The sequence below is a fragment of the Phoenix dactylifera genome, chromosome 6, assembly GCF_009389715.1.
Source record: "Phoenix dactylifera cultivar Barhee BC4 chromosome 6, palm_55x_up_171113_PBpolish2nd_filt_p, whole genome shotgun sequence".
Classification (NCBI taxonomy): Eukaryota; Viridiplantae; Streptophyta; class Magnoliopsida; order Arecales; family Arecaceae; genus Phoenix; species Phoenix dactylifera.
In genome coordinates, this window is record NC_052397.1 from 13,329,963 (window position 1) to 13,346,567 (window position 16,605).

Consider the following 16,605-nt stretch of genomic DNA (forward strand, 5'->3'; position numbering starts at 1 on the left):
TTATCAAATTGATAAAATTTAGAGAATTTAAAGGCCACTCATGCCATGTGAGATTTTTCAGAGGGAGACAGCTTTATTTGGTAGAACTATGCTGCTTTATCTTGCGGGCACATGGTATTCCTTATTGTTTTCAGTAGATAATATAGACAAGAAGATTAGCTAAGCGACTGCAGAGTTACTTTTCCTATGATCCTATCTTTGACTCTTTTTGACGAGACCCGGTAGGTTAAACCTTATCCTTGTCACTGCTCTGAACCTGCTCGACTGTCTCGTCCTTGTGGAGTAGAGTGAGGAGCAAAGTAGAAATATAAATGACAAAATCCTTCGAAAATGACCACACAATGCCATTGCCAACTTCCAAGAGCTCTCAGCCACGCTACCAAATGCCACGTTTAGGGAGTTGGCTTCCCAGGAAGCGTTGTCTCCCGAGTATATACAGCCAGTTTTTTTGAGATAAAAAAAGTATATACAACTAGTTGCTTGTGCGTATATATGTATATATGTATTTATATACAGATATATATTTATATAGCATCATCAGTGTTATAATTGACTTTCCAATCAGCAAGCTATAGGAGCCTTGCTATAGACGATTACCCGTTTTCCAGGTAGTTTGAGAATAATAGCCCAAAGGCGAGTCCTTTAATTAATTAGGACAGTTCTTTAATTAATTGTTTTAACTGCTTCATTGGATCCCATAGATCACAAGGAGATTTCTCTTAAACTAGGGATAAAAAAATAATTTCGCCCCCTAACTTAGAAAGATCCTAAGAAAATCAACTAACCCAAGGTCCCTCTTGGAAATACAAATAGGTTTATCTAACTTCACTTGCAAATATCCATGGAGAGCAGTGTTATATGCAATATCGAGGAAATATTGGACGTAAAATGACAAGGAAAAAAACTTTATCCACCTGTCGATCTATATACCGTAAAACGTTTGAAAAAAAATCACGATAATCTTATTTTTTTTAATTTTAATATTAATATATTATTATATAGTGTCACGGGAGGCCTTTTAAGCAGTTACATTGGCCATATATTAAAGCTTCAATATAGTGACGGTACCCTCGTTTAAACTTTTTGCATTAATTTTTAGAGGCCCCGTATGCCTCTGACTCGTAGTCCTAACCAAGTACAAGACAAAATATTACGGAGCTCGAGGCAAAAGGCCTAAGAGGAGAGCCGAACCCACAGCATGCCTTGGCCACCTCATCCATGTCAACCCCATCATACCATGACATGCGATGCGAACAGCCCATGCATGACATGCGCCGTGAAATACTTCTGACATTCTTTTTGGTGGTATATGGGCTCCCTACGGTACGTACCACACACGCACCCGCCCACCCACATAATAACAGATTTATGCGGGGTGGCGAGACTCAAGAGTGCATGGGACTTTGTATCACGTAACAAGCGGGGGGTGACAAGACTGCATGGGACTTCGTATCTCCCATGCTACAGGTGTTATTCTAAAAGGTGCAACTTCTGTAGGGGGACCGGCTCTAGTAATATAATGGGGTGGCAAATGTTCCTTGGGCTTGAGAAAGCTTGGGACACCAAGGTTGTCTCGTCTTGGGAGATCGAGGAGGCCGAGGGGACCATCATAGGGTGTGATAAGGTGCTCTTCGTGTGCTCGTGTGGACAGTGATTGATTGGCGGCTTTTGGGTTTGGTTTGGGAGTGGGGTTGGATAAAAGCTTCTCCTTGGCCAATTTAAGGGGTGGCTGGTGGTTTAAATTTTGACATGAAATTAGCTTGAGCCATGAAAAAGGTGGCATTCCAGGGACGTATTGAAACCCAATCAGAGTTTTCTTTTCAGACTAGGAGATCTTAGAACACTTTGCGGGGACCAATAGCATGACAAATCAAGATGTTGGTTCCCGATGACCAAGATGAAAGGTGCAAGAACCTTCAATTGTCATTGAAGAAGGAGAGAAGATAACAAAAGATATGTGCCCTAACTTGGAGGGCAACTTGGGTGGAACTCAACCTAAACCGGCTTGTTCAACCCACTCATTGTGCAGCGCTAGGTTAAAGTTTTATAAATCTGGATTAACTCTGGGTTCAAAAATTTCAACCTAATTTGAAGCATGTCGACCCGATTCAATCCGACTCTACTCAACCTAATTTACAATTAGTAAATAAATAAATAAATAAATCACATATGTTTGCAATTCATATTTATGTTTCATGCGTTATATGCTTTTTTAGTATTGCATGTTTGTAATTTAAATTGATAAATAACTGAGATCCTGAACCAACAAAAGTATCCCAAAACTTTTCTTTATTTTAAAGTTTTGAATCTAACTTGATTAACACTATTTAATTGATTAACCTGAGTTAAACTGAGTTTAGTTTGGAAGGAGGTTGGGTTAGGTTGTGTTAGAAAAATCTCAACCTGAGACTAGGTTGGATTCGATTGGGGTTGGGAGATATATTGGTTGGATTGGGTTAAGGTTCGCCCTCAACTAGGTCCAACTAGCTCGTGTTGCAGCGGCACCAATCTAGAGACCTGTTGGAGCCTAGTTAAAGCTTTCAATCTTCCAAATCTTAGAACCCTTGAATAGCAAGACTAATCAAGATCTTGGTTCCTATTGATTGAGATGAAAGGTAGAAGAACCTTCAACAAAATTGAAGTACTAGAGAAGATATCAAAAGAAATATTACCTATCACTTTACACCTTTTCAATGTTTAGTAATTCAACAACAAAAAAAAAAAATTATAAGATGGTGAAAATGAGGTTGAAAACCCCGTAGATTATATATATATATATTTGAGAAAAGGATAGTACATCAGAAATGAGGCCATCAAAATTTCATTGGGGTCATGAAATAGGATAAAATATAAATGAGAAAGCTTCCAATAAGAGATTTAAAGATTAAAGTTTTAAGATTCAAGAGGATAAGTTTCCATCATAACTAAGATCCAATTTTCCATTGAGAGATGATTCCTGAATTAGCAAACAAGGTGCTTTTGCCAGAAAGTTGAAAAATCCTGGAATTTATTTCTTTTCAAATCTTCTACCAGATTGAAGCAGCAAGAATGTCTCATGCTATATGGAACTTCTTAGGAATTCTGAGCTCGGCTCAACTACAAGGAGAGCTCAAACAAATTTCAGAGCTTGGCTCAACCATCCAGTTCTTATATATGTAGCGGAAAATCTCCGCTCAGCTTGACTAAAACCTGACCCAATACTTAAATGAGCGAAGCTCGAGAGGGTTTTATTAAGCTCAACCTGAGCTCAAGCCAAGCTCGAGCTGCTTGTTAAAAAGGTGAGCCCAGAACCTGGGAAGCCTGGGTCCTGGCTGGGCCAGTTTGTACCCCCTAAGCATTAACGGGACTTGATATGGACACGAGCCAATAACCTCGGGCGGAAGATTAAATCCACGGGCCTTCTATGTGCCAAAAGCAACCACAGTTTGGAGACTGTGACAAACTCATGGCTGCTGAGTATCGGTCATTAGATATTTCTGTGTTCTGGCTGGAAAGAGTTTTTGGTGCATCAAGCATTTAACTTCTATAATTCCATTTATGAGATCATTATGACAATCATCTTAATGCTTCTATGCAATTATTATATGTCATTTAACTTCTGTTTTTTTTTTTCTTTTCCTGCATTCTCTCTATGCAGCTCACAGCTTTATCTTCTTTTCCTCTTTAGTTTACCTAATTATGATCATCTATCCGGTCCCATGGTGGGAATCAGAGTTTATGTCTAATAGTCATGCCAAGTGGTTGGGAGAAATGAAACTAATCCAAGCTATTCAACCTCCAGACTCAACTATCCAAAAATAAAAAGACAATCCTATCCCCGATGCCGAGGTCAGGAGGGTTTCAACAAATTTAGCACTTGTACCATTATTGATCGAGAGCTTGATCGCACCCCTCCGATTTGCGGCATAATTAAAGTATGATTAGGTCGCCATTCCTTTGTTTTAAAAGAAAACCGAATCTATACCATTACTCTCTCATATATCTCCAACTCAAGCTTTCTGTAGAACCTAAACATGGCGATCCTAAGTGGATCTTCATATAGGTGTCTATTTAGTTGAATACTACTACAACTAGCCGGACCAATTTGCATGGTGCTAAAATGCAAAGCAAAATACAGAATAAAACAAAGTCTCAGACAAAACATAAGAAGGTAATGCAGAAAAGTGATTTTTACGCGACAATGATTCAGAAGCAGCTCAGGCAAGTTTGCTGAATCTAATTCCAAGAAAATTCATCTGAGCTAATGCAGCCAGGATTACAAAAAGAGATTCCACTCTAAAGCAACATAGCGAATAACAACTAGTCTCCAGGAAAAAGAAAATGTCATGCAGAAAAGTGATTCCCATGGGAAAATGATTCAGCAGCAGCTCTAGCAATCTGACTGAATCTAATTTCAAGAAAATATAGGAGAATTCATCCGAGTTGATCGAGTCATGATAGCATATAGACTGTCCACCTAATTGTAACCTTAGAGCGGCCTAAATCTATCCCAAGTGAACTTATCTAAGAGCAGTGACAGCTCCTTAATGTCTGAGATATTCATCAGCACTCCAGAAGTCAATTCTTTCTCCAAAAGCCACTTCACATTAAGCCAATCAGCCAATGATTAGATAACAATATCATGATATATTCAGATTCAACAATGGTTGATGAACAGAAGATTAACTGAAAAATAACAGACTCGAGCATTAGTGTGTTTGATAGCTCAAATAATACATATGGCAGGCTAACTTTAAAGACAAACACAACCAAATGGAAGTGGCATGCTTCAATGGCAAGTGACATGCTTAAGCTCCTAGGTTTGAGCCCTGCTATCTGTGCAGCTCGCAGAATCAGTAGAAGGGGATGTGGGAACCTTAAAGGAGACAAATAGAATGAACCAATCATGAACAAATTAAGTGATGAATTTAGATTACATTACTTATTTTGTGGTTGGCCTCGCCCATTGATTATAGCAATTTGTTTGGTATGTCAATTGCCTACAAGATATATAGATCGTTAAAACTTCACTGTGGAACTTCAGCAGGTGACAAATAGCATCCACATCACCTGACAAGCTGCTTCATGCTGGTAATCAGCATCAACAAACTACCTTTCTGGCATCGTGGACAGATTATGATGGAGACAACACTTAACTTAGAACACAATTTGATAAAAGAAATGACGACATCCATCACAAGAGGTTGCTCAAAACTTCCAAGAAGGCTCTCAAGTTGCAGGGTAAATTGATAATATGGCTAAGCAATTATTGTATCCATTCAAGAAACTACTACAGTATTTAGCAAAGAGCATTTAATGTTCTTTTTTAATGACAGAAAAAAGTTCATGACACGGTGAATCATCAATGACACCATGACGTTTCATGATTGATAATAAAAGAAAAAATCAACAAAGAGTAAAGCTCTTTCTTATTTTGTGCACCCCTCAACTGTATGCTTGTCCACCAGAATAAAGTGAACATGAAATTCTTGTGCTGCCTACAACCAATCAAAACACATTTCACTGTCATACCTTCAAATGGCAATAGTTCAGGGCCTAAAAAAAAGTGAAAGAAACATAAAGGACATAATTAAGCTTAAACAAAAAATAAAATACATTTTCCCTTTTATCATAAAATATTATGAGTACTTGTAAGCAAGATTTTAGAACTTAGTTTTGGTTTTGGTTTTGGTTTCAGTCCCTTGGGTAGAGTTTAGGTTTCACTGCTTCAGCAGTGAAGTTTTACTCCCAGTTTCAGAGTTTGGTAAAAAACTGAAGAATAAATTCCAAAAATAAAAATATAAGATAAATAAAAGAAGCCAAGAAAGTTATGCATCATTTTAAACTAAGGTTCGCCATCTCGGTACCGGACCTCGTACTGGTGCCACACTAGCACAGTGTCGGTATGGTATGGTATCGAATTTTTTTGGCGTACCGAGTGTCAGTACGCTACCCATACCGGATACTGATACCGACTCGATACAGTATGGTATAGTAAGCCCTGTACTAGTCCGGATCGGGGCGATATGGTGTACCTTGTTTTAAACTTTTTGTTATATAGGTTCTTCTTTAGTTTCTATTATTTAAGGTTGAAGTTAGTCTTGCACTTGAGCAAAATTAGGTATGCTAATATTTTTACTCTGCATATATGTATACGTATATACATTATTTACTTTTGGAACATTTTTGGGCATTTTTACTTATTTTTGAGGCTAAAACTTTATTTAGTCAAGTGCATGCAATTTGTCACATTACATTTATTTCATGTAAAAGTTATTATTTTTGTGAACTGCATTATATCCAATTATTCATGCTAGTTTTTACTTTTTGTAAAGTACCATAGTAAGGGCAAATTTTGGAGGCCTTGGTCCATCAACGCTTAAATTTAATATCTATCTCCTTTTTTAACTAAAAAAAGAAACAAATATGAAAGACCCTACAACTTATGAAGTTCAACAAATAAAATAATGAATTTATCATGATTATAAATACTAAAATATAACCTTAAAAAGCATCTATCAATAGTTTGAGTCAATTTTGGCCAAAACTAGCTGAAATCACTGAAGTTGGACCAAAACCTACCAGTCTCAGCTGACATTGATGGAAAACTAAAACTGGGGGTTAGTCTTAGTTCAAATTTAGTTGAACCGGATCAGTTTCAGCCAAAACTAACAATCTTGGTTGTAAAAATACCAAACCTTAATAAGGTTGATTTCTACAATGAAAAGCTTGATAGGTAGTAGCAAATAGTAGTATGTAATATAACAAGAAAGGCAATGATCATCAATCAGGATTATCTCATATACTCAAAGAAGCCGACAAAAGTATATGATTGTCTCGGTGACTACTGATACAATCCTATAATCTTCCTCTCCTAAGTTCCAACAAGCAGCCAAGGAACTGCATATAGCACCTAGGTGGTATGAGGGTGCCTAGGCAGGCAATTAGACCTACCATGTTTAATAGATATCTAAAACATAAATTGTACTCCAGAAAAAAGAAGGGAGACAGAATGATGTAGTCCCTTAACATTAGTGCTGCAAAAGAAGTTTGGTGCAAGCTAAATAAATTTCAGATATGGGCACATGTAAATATTTTTCTTCATAACAGTCAAAACAACAAGAAAGAGAGCAAAAGGAGAAGCAGCAACATTTAAATTATGCTGAATAGAGAGAAAACATAAAACATAGAGGATAAAGCTTCCACAAATGCGTTTTTCAATATAACCCATAAATCATGTATAACTTGTCATTCCCTGTAAGCCCATATTTAAGACACACAAACAGCCCTAAAACAATATTTACTAATAAGAAAATACTCTCAACTTGCCTATAAAAACATAGGATTCTAGATAACATAATTTTATACATATTTTCACTGGGAATTCCTGATCAATCAAAACTCCATTATAACAAAATTATCCATTTTCTTAACAAAAAATGATAAAAGACATTTCAAAAATACTAAAATTCCTACCTTTGCAGGACTCCCTGTAAAAAGATATCAAAATCTCAGTAACTTGCAATCCTAATGAGTTTTAGGATTCTATAGATCTAATCTATATGACTTTTAAATGATAAGTGTACACATAATAAAACTCAAATTATAAAATTACAATAAGTAATACAAAAAATGTAAATAATTGAAAAAGAAAAGCACAAAATTGAAAATTAATCGAACCATTGAATCCTTAAATTTTGATCGCATCACAAAGAGGAGGGAGCAAGGAGGTGGTGGAGGCACAGGTGGGGGAGACGAAGGCAAAGGATAGTCGGGTTGGAGGCAAAGAAGGCAAAGGAGGGGAGAAACAGAAGCAGAAATGAGAATTTGTTGAGGATATTAAGGACACAAAGGAGCAGTAGAGGCAGAGCAGGAGAGAAGAGGAGAAGAATAAAGAGGAATAAAGGAAAGGTAAAAATAATGCTTCCTCCGTCTGCTGCTGGAGTTCCTGCCTCTCACCATTCAACCAAGATCTACTATCCCCTACCTGCCATCAACATACTTTCCACTCGCTCCTCAATTCCTCCATCTCCATCCCTTATTTAGGGTCAGAACAAGAAAGTTCAATGGCAAAGTGTCCTTTAAAGCCTGCCTGAACTGCCTTGACAAAATAAAAATAGTCCATGCTTGATCATCATATCTTCTCCTAAGCCATCATAGTGCCCAAGCTGCATATGCAGACTGCCTTACCTGATGCAAGCACCTGGGTGATTTGTACCCGCTTTTTCAGAACAGTTTTCTTAACAAAAAAGGACATTAAACCAATGGCTATCCTTGCATCAAAAGTTCATTATTTTCAAACTAAATCTCATCTACCTCACATATACTTACATCAAAGACCATTTCCTCACCTATCCAGAAAAAAACTATTTACACATCTATTTACATCAAAGACCATTTCCTCAATTATCCAAATAAAAAAAAAAACACTTTAGTTCCAATCTGATTCATATATTACTTAGCCAGGCAGGCATGCACCAGTGGAGCAAGTCCTCAACAATACCGAAGGAAGCCTTGCCATGAAGTTAAGGCAAAGAAGTACAGCAAAGAATCTCACATCCCTCATGTAGGACTTAGAGACAATATTGACATTTGACAATGAGACATAACTACAACTGTGTGTCACAAATGACCGTTGGCACTTTGCTTCTAACACCATTGCAACTTCACCAAAGATGGTGCTAGAACAAGCAATGCAAATAAATGGAATTAGAAGTCTAACTTCCATGGCCTTGTTTGCTTGCTTCTAGGGCCTTTGAGTTGGGGCTCATTACATGCAATCTCAAAGGAACTGGAAAATATGCTTGACTCTAGCGTTGAAAATTGTACGGAGCTCGATATGGAACAGTTTTAAAAAACAAGATTATCAGGTTATCGTAACACAAAAGTAACATTTTTTGACTTCTACCAGAATTAGGACACAGGTTTCCATGGCATTCAAAAATTGCTACAGAATCATAAAACCTTGGGAGGGGAGGAACCATAATTCAAAATTTATTAATGTCCTAAAAATTACTAATTTTGTTATGGATGTGTTTGGATATACTACAAAATCATGAACCATCACAATTTCACATGTCTCATGAAATTAAGCATAATGATTTTACAACAGTGGGTTGTGCAATGAGTTTCGTAAAACTGGAAGTTTCAATTGAGTAGAAAATTTGAAATTCACAATTTTTCTTTCCTTATCATCTTAAGCTTTTCCACTTTCGAACCTTCTCTTACACACAAGCACACAACCATACACCTTCTTAAAAACAATCAAAACATTCAAAATTCAAATATCCTAAACATAGGAAAGGTTAAAATCATGTATTCGAATTAAAACAATTTTAAATGCAGTCATATCCTTGTCTTGTCTTTTTTCTTGATCCATTACTATTTGTTTTAGTAACAATTGTGCAATATATATACAATATTAGAGTTTTTTGCATGTATGTCCTTATAAATATATAAAATTGCATTTATACCTTCTCAAATTTACTATTTACATGTATATCCTTATAAATTATTTTGTTTTACATGTATATCCTCAAAAAATTTACTATTTACGTATATAACCTTAACACAATAAACGTAGGCAGGCAAAAAAAATAATAATTTATAAGGATACACACAATGAGTAAATTTGCAAGGGTATACATGCAAAAAGAAATAATATATAAACACATACATGCAAATAGCAAATGTGCAATAGTATACATGCAATTTCAGATATTTACAAGGATACACATGCAAAAAGTAAATATGTGAGGGTATACATGCAATTTTATATACTTATAAGGATATACATATAAAAAAATCTGAAATATTTAAGAGGAGAAAAGAGAGAAAGCTTGCTTGAGTAAGGAGAATATGAAGGCTAAGTATGATGGAGCTAGATGTATAAGACCAGGCAATGTTACTAAAACACGTGATATGGTGCCAAATGTCCAATTTCTAAAAGAATTTGGCATCGATGTCTTCTAAAAATCAAACAAATAGACAAATACTTATCTTTTATATATGTGTGCCTGCATGTGTATGCGTGTGTGTAAATTTCAGCCATTGGATTATATTAATGACAATGTTCTAGCTTCTAAAAAATGGCTATTTGGATTTATTAAGAAGCCATCCAGGTCGATGGTTCGCTATTTGGCATTGCTTAGAGATGTTCTTTTACAACTTTCCTGGTAAAACAAATTGTTCTTAATAAAAGTATGAGATGGGGGATGGGAGATGGGCGGCCACCGGAAGGGAAAACGAGGTCGGGCTTGGATTTGCTAAGACAGATGAATGCTATCGAAAAAAACAAGGCACAGTGGATCGGGCAGTTTATGGGGTTTGGGTCGATAATTGACCAAGCAACTAAATCTAGCGGGCATGCCGGCAGTGTTCGGGCAACCTACAAAAGAGAGGAGGGCTAGAAAAGAAGAAAAGAGAGGGGTTCCGGTATCCCACCTTAGGAATAGGTGAGGTGGAGGGCTTTGATTAATCGTTGGATTAAGGAGAAGGGCTAACAAACAATCAACAGCTAAAGGGGTAGTTAGAGAGGGTGGAGGATCGGTGAGGCTGCTATGACGGAGGAAAAGCAAAAGAGAACTGAGGAAAATATAGAGAAGGGGTGAGGGCGAGGGTTCTGGCTATTTCGCTTGTCCAACATTGGCAAGGTTGCGCACAACAACTGACCTAGGGTCCTCTCGATGATCACATCAGCTCGTTGCGCTCACTTTGGTGGAGGTTTCAGCCCCCCAACTTGGTTGCAGAAATCACATACTCAGGTGGCTTTCAAGCCCCTCTCAGTTGGCAAGTCCACCAGCCAAACTTGCCGAGCTAAATTGAGTTAAGACTAAAATTGAGACCAGGTTAGGTGGCATGGTGAGCCAGGTGTTACAATAACCTGTTACCAAATCTCGCCTTTCTAGAAGTTTGTAAGTTAGGAATGAAAAATTTTATTATGTGAAAGAGAAAAGATAGTAAACATTAGATCTTTTCAAAAAATAAAATATTTATATTTATATTAGAAATAAAATATAACAAGAAATAATATATCATAGCTGCTAGCTAATTAATTGACTTAGAAAGCTCAGAATTGGAGGAGATTCAAGCTCATGACTTCCAATAATTTGAGCTCTGATACCTTATCAATTGATCATTAAATATCCAAGTTAATTATTTATTTAACTCATTCATTTGTCAGACTAAGTTGATTATTGTTTTGTCTCATTCTCATTAGTCATCTAGCATCATTTCTTGTCTTGATTCATCTATTCCCGCATGAGTATAATTAACAATGTATATAAGGCAGATCATGGTATCAAAGCTATGTTTACGATCAAGAAGATTTCCTGTTAAATCGGTTGTTGAAATCACTAAAATCTATTCAATCTAAAATTTGGTGATCCAACTAAATTAGTGACTTGGCCAAGTTTTAAGTAAATTGATAATTCAACTCAACCATATTTCCAAGGTAACATTTATATTCTACATCTATATTATGTGTGCCTTTCTAAGAAACTATATTGCATTCATTTATGTTTATTATTTGCTATTAAATATTTGTTAGATATAATTTTTGTTGATTATTTTACATTTATTTATTACTTTATTATAATATTTAATAATTATATATTTATTTATTATTTTGTCATTTTTATTGACGTGTTAACTTGTTTGAGTCATCAGCCCATTGGGATTGTTGGAAACTCAAGCGAGTTGAGTTATATATGCTTTTAAACACTATTTTCTTATTATATATAGAGAGATATATTAAGCTTGCTAATGGAATGGGTTGACCAATGACTCGACACGACCTACCCTGTTTAGATCCTGTTTATAACACATCTAGACAAATTATGGTCTAAAGGCTGATACACCAAGGAAGGTGCAAGCCGAACATCAAGGGTACAGACTAAATGAATGTGGTGTAAATCCAAAAGAGTGAAAGATCGGCCCATAACGAGATCTTAGTGGTGCAAGTCCAAGGATGGTAGTTACACCTATCTTACCACTACACAGAACATGGAATAAGTGGGGTAGTTAAACCTATCCTACCACGAATTAGAACATGAGAAGAATGGTACAACTACTTAAATATAGGAGTAGTTGGGGGCTGATAATTATCATGCATGACAATAGTGGCCCACATGGCGCAAACCAGCAAGGATAAGTGTCAATAGCTAAGTAGCGACACAGGTCCTATCAAACTGTAATATTGAAAAAAGATCTTTTCGACCTCCAACATATTAGTCAATTCTATTTTATCTATTCTTATCTTTGCATCAGTTTAACTTTATTCTGCACTATATTTACCAATAGGACTACTTTAGAAATAGTGTTAACTTAGATCTCTCCTACCATAGCTCAGCCTACACCTTGTCCCTATCCAAATCTATCTTCTTCAAAAGGCAATGTGATGGTGGCAAAACTTCTTGAAGGTCAAGACAACTGGACCCACGCTACTCATATCCTCCCTTCAATCATCCTCTTTTTGATAGCTTTGATGCCAATGGCATGCCCCTGTACCTATCTATCCTCTTGCTGTTAGATTTGTCATGCAAGTTCTTTGGCATAGCCGAGAAAGAAATTTCTTTGCATGCTCAGAGAGCTCTTGTTGGCAACATATTTTCTGGTACACTTGATGGACATGTTGTGTAGTTGTTGTCATGTCATTGCAAAAAAAGATCAATGAAGCAGCTGCAGATAAAGTGGCATCTATGTTAAGGTCACTCTTAAAATGATATGTGATATTTTCGATTTTGGTGGTGAAACAGATCGAAAGACTTCTTGCTATTATTAAGAGCCGGTATTATGCGTTACAACATATTCCAATGTGTACTGTGGCGAAATTAGCCGATCCTATCTTTATGGCAGATGAATCAGTTTTTCAATTGCAACTGTACGATCATGTCGAGGTCCTTAAGGCATCTTTCTCTCAGACTTTGGCTTACCAGGAGTATGAGGCTGAACACTATCCTATGGATCGTCGAGATTTACAAATTGAGGTAAACAGGAAGTTAACCTACAAATGAATGCAGGAGGAAATTTGACCGAGTAGATAATAAACAATGCTTCGGTTAATATTAAGCCGATATTCAAGCTCGAGATAAGCTTCATCCATCTTGATCTTCAGATGGTTGTTATGAGGAAAGTCGGTGAATCACATTAACACTGATCCCTTTTACTAGAGTCGGACATCTCCTAGTGCCAGTAGATGAAGGACAACAGTTTAGCCAGCTTGCGGTATAGCCTGACCCTATTTCGAGGTTTGGAGGGCAATCACCTCCAAGGGTACTACCACCTCCTCTTCATCGGAAGCCATCCAAGCCAAATCTATATACTAAGGGGCATTATCCATACTATTAAGCACTTTTCCTTCCAAATTAGCCATATCTGCCATGAGCCCATGAGCTAGGAGGCTAGCACGGCGATGGATCTTACCTTCACCATATCCTCAATGATTTCTAACTATTACTCAAGTTTAAGTCTCGCTACTACCAAATCTCCATGGTCTCCAAATCACTTAAGTTTAAAACCCGCCACTACCAAATCCCCATGATCTCTAAATCGGCCAAGTTGAATAATATCCAAATCCAAATATTAGCTGATGGATGCGGCATCAGATACATCCCATCACCCTCTTAACCATCGATTGATGGGATATAGGAGGCATTATTTACACAACATATATATCTATTATGATCTAAAATCTGATACATAAAAGAGGGTACAAGCCAAAACAAGAAGGGTGTGGGCTAAATGAATATAGTGCAGACCTAAGAGAGTGAAAGATCAGCCTATGATGAGATCTTAGTGGAGCAAAATCCAAAGACTATAGTCACACCCATCTTTCCACTATACAGAACATGGGATGAGTGTGATAGTTGCACCTATCTCACCATTACCTAGAATATGGGGGAGTGGGATAACTACTCAAATGTTGTAGTAGTGGAGAAAAGATAACCACTATGCATGACAATAATAGTCCACATGGTGCAAACCAGTAAGGACAAGTGTCGACAGTTAAGCAATGACACTTGTTCAAGCAGTTAATGAGAGCCACTTATAAATATCAAATTATAATGTTGAAAAGGAATATTTTCAACTTCCAATATATCAGTCAATTCTATTTTATTTTTACTTATCTTTGCATCGGTTTTACTTCATTTTGCACTATATTTACTAGTAGCACTTTTTTTAAAAAATAGTGTTAACTTAGATATCTCCTATCGTAGCCCAGACTATGCCTTATTCCTATTATAATCCATCTTCTTTAACAGATGGTGTAATAGTGGCAAAACTCCTTAAAGATTATGACACCTGAATCCATGCTACTCTTCTATCCTCCCTTCGATCATTCTTTTTTTGACTGCTCTAATGCCGATGGCATGCTCACGCACCTATTTACCCTATTGCAGTTAAACTTATCCTGCGTGTTCTCTGACAAGCCAGCTGAGAAACAAGTTTCTTGGCCCATTCGGAAAGCTCTCGTTGGCAACAGATCTGATCTGGCAAACCCATAGGGCCAAGCTGGATTCCGAAATTGGACCCATTTGGCATTCTTGGTTATTTATTGAACTTTGATCCACCCCGACCAGATCTGATCTGTGGGCAATATAAGTCTGGATCAAGTCTCCTTATTTCTGACCCGACCCAACACGAACCTAAATGACAAGTTAAGCCATAATATATAAAGGGCCAACCCGCCCAAGTCCCAGTTCTCCACTCCCTCGCGTTCCAATTCACCGTCCCTCATCCTCCTGTACACCACAGCGACCAATCCTGAAAAGATTGCATTAACTTATACTAATTTATTGGGTAAATTTAAACAACCTCTATCTATTTCCCCCTAAAATTAAACTACCTCTAAAATCTTTTTTCTTAGTTCTCAATCATGACGAGTAACAGTAACCTGTTAACATGTTCCTCTTTCATAGGATAAACATACCACTTGACTTACATTTCTATCCACTAGAAATTGAAAGCGAAAAACAAAAATTAAAAAGAACCAAAGGCGTAGTCGGAGAAAATGAAACCCTCCTCATCTGGCACTCTGAAATCCTTTCAGAGTGCCGCTGAAGCACGCATTTTTCACACAATCACAGCTTAATAAAACCCTAATCATTCAAAGAAACTTAAAGAAAGAGGGCAGATCAAAGGTTTTAGAGAGTGCCGAGTTATCTGAATTTACTTGAAATCCAAGTGGAAGAGAGACCGCTGACTCCCAGATCGGGAAGGAGGATCGGAAGGGACGTCTCGAAGGCTCTTACCCCACCTCTCTTTCCACCTTCCGTGCCACGGAATCGTTGTCCTGCGACGGCGGAGAACGACGACGGGCTTTGCGAAGTTTCCAGGGACGGCGTGCCGCCTCGTGAGCGGCGGCACCTTCCGTTCCATGGCCAAGTACTTCTTGGTCATGTTGCCGACTGTCGAGCCGGCCGACGATCTCGATCCAGCGGCCTTCGAAATAGAAGGGGTCCTCGAGGAAGATCTCGTCGGCCCACTGATCTCTCTCTTGGCTTAGGACGCGGGCGAGGGCGGACTGGTCATCGGACTCGACGAAGACCTCGTCCTCGAACTCCTTTTTGAGGCGGCGGCCCCACTGCTCGTACTCGCGGTCCTGTGGGCCGAAGCGGGCCCCAGCGGGAGTCGCGGATGAGGACGGCGCCGGTGTCGAAGACCGACCCATCCCTTCTTCTCGAACACGAGGTGGGGCCACCCGTGGAGAACGAGAGCTCAATGTCGTCGCCGATGCTGACGTGGACCCGGCTCCCGGTGCTCCCGGAGTCAAAGATGACGGCGAAGCTCTCCCGGAGTCCGACCGAGCGCACCGCAGCTAGTTACGTGGGGCACGAGAACAAGATGAGCAAAGCGCATAAGAGGAGAGACCGCTCCATCCCGGCGTCATATTGGTGGATATAAGAGGAAATATTCGATATATCTCGTGAATAAGAGGAAATACAAAAGTGTTTTAATCGGTAACAAGATCTACTTACGTGATGACTTTGCCCATATGATCTCGTTAGGAAAACTCAATAAAAAAATAGATTTGGAGCAACTAATGGAATCTTAATCATTAAGACAATATTACATATGCTTAATTCTAAGATGAGACCCTTAAATTTATAAACATTTTTGGGTATCTATCTTTACATGTACCTCTATTTCCTGCAATTCCTAATAAAAATATGTGCATTTATTTGAGAGCAGGAGCATAACGGTTTACAAAATGGATCTCTCATATATGTGAAACGAAAAATTATATATATAAATAAATATAAATTTATCCTTTTTTTGAAAATAAAAAAATAAAATGGATTTTCCTAATGAATACAAAAATAAATATAAATCTGTTTTGGCATTTTCCCCATTCTTGTCTATTAACCCGCGGACCTGCGTTCCTTCTTTTTTGAAAAGTATTCCATTTTGGACTTTAATGGATCCTTAGACTTTTACCTTCAGATAAGTGCAACATTTATTTAGTTGACACACACATATTGGTGATATATGGTATATTTACACATAAGACAATTCAATGTCCACTTAAAGATGCTCTATAAGTAGTTATTACATGGTGAGGGCATGATGATCCAATAAAATCTAAAACCGATTTTTTTTTTTTTGGTAAAAAAATCTAAAACTGAT

At 37.6% G+C, this 16,605-nt stretch overlaps 1 long non-coding RNA gene across 1 annotated transcript; it reads right to left on the reverse strand.

Moving 5' to 3' along the window:
• Window positions 1-4,580: 4,580 nt before the first annotated feature.
• On the reverse strand, window positions 4,581-16,276 carry LOC120111079. The gene is made up of 2 exons (XR_005512207.1): window positions 15,152-16,276; window positions 4,581-5,477 (listed from the first exon to the last, which is right to left on the reverse strand). It is a non-coding gene; the product is annotated as an uncharacterized LOC120111079 (long non-coding RNA).
• Window positions 16,277-16,605: the final 329 nt, after the last annotated feature.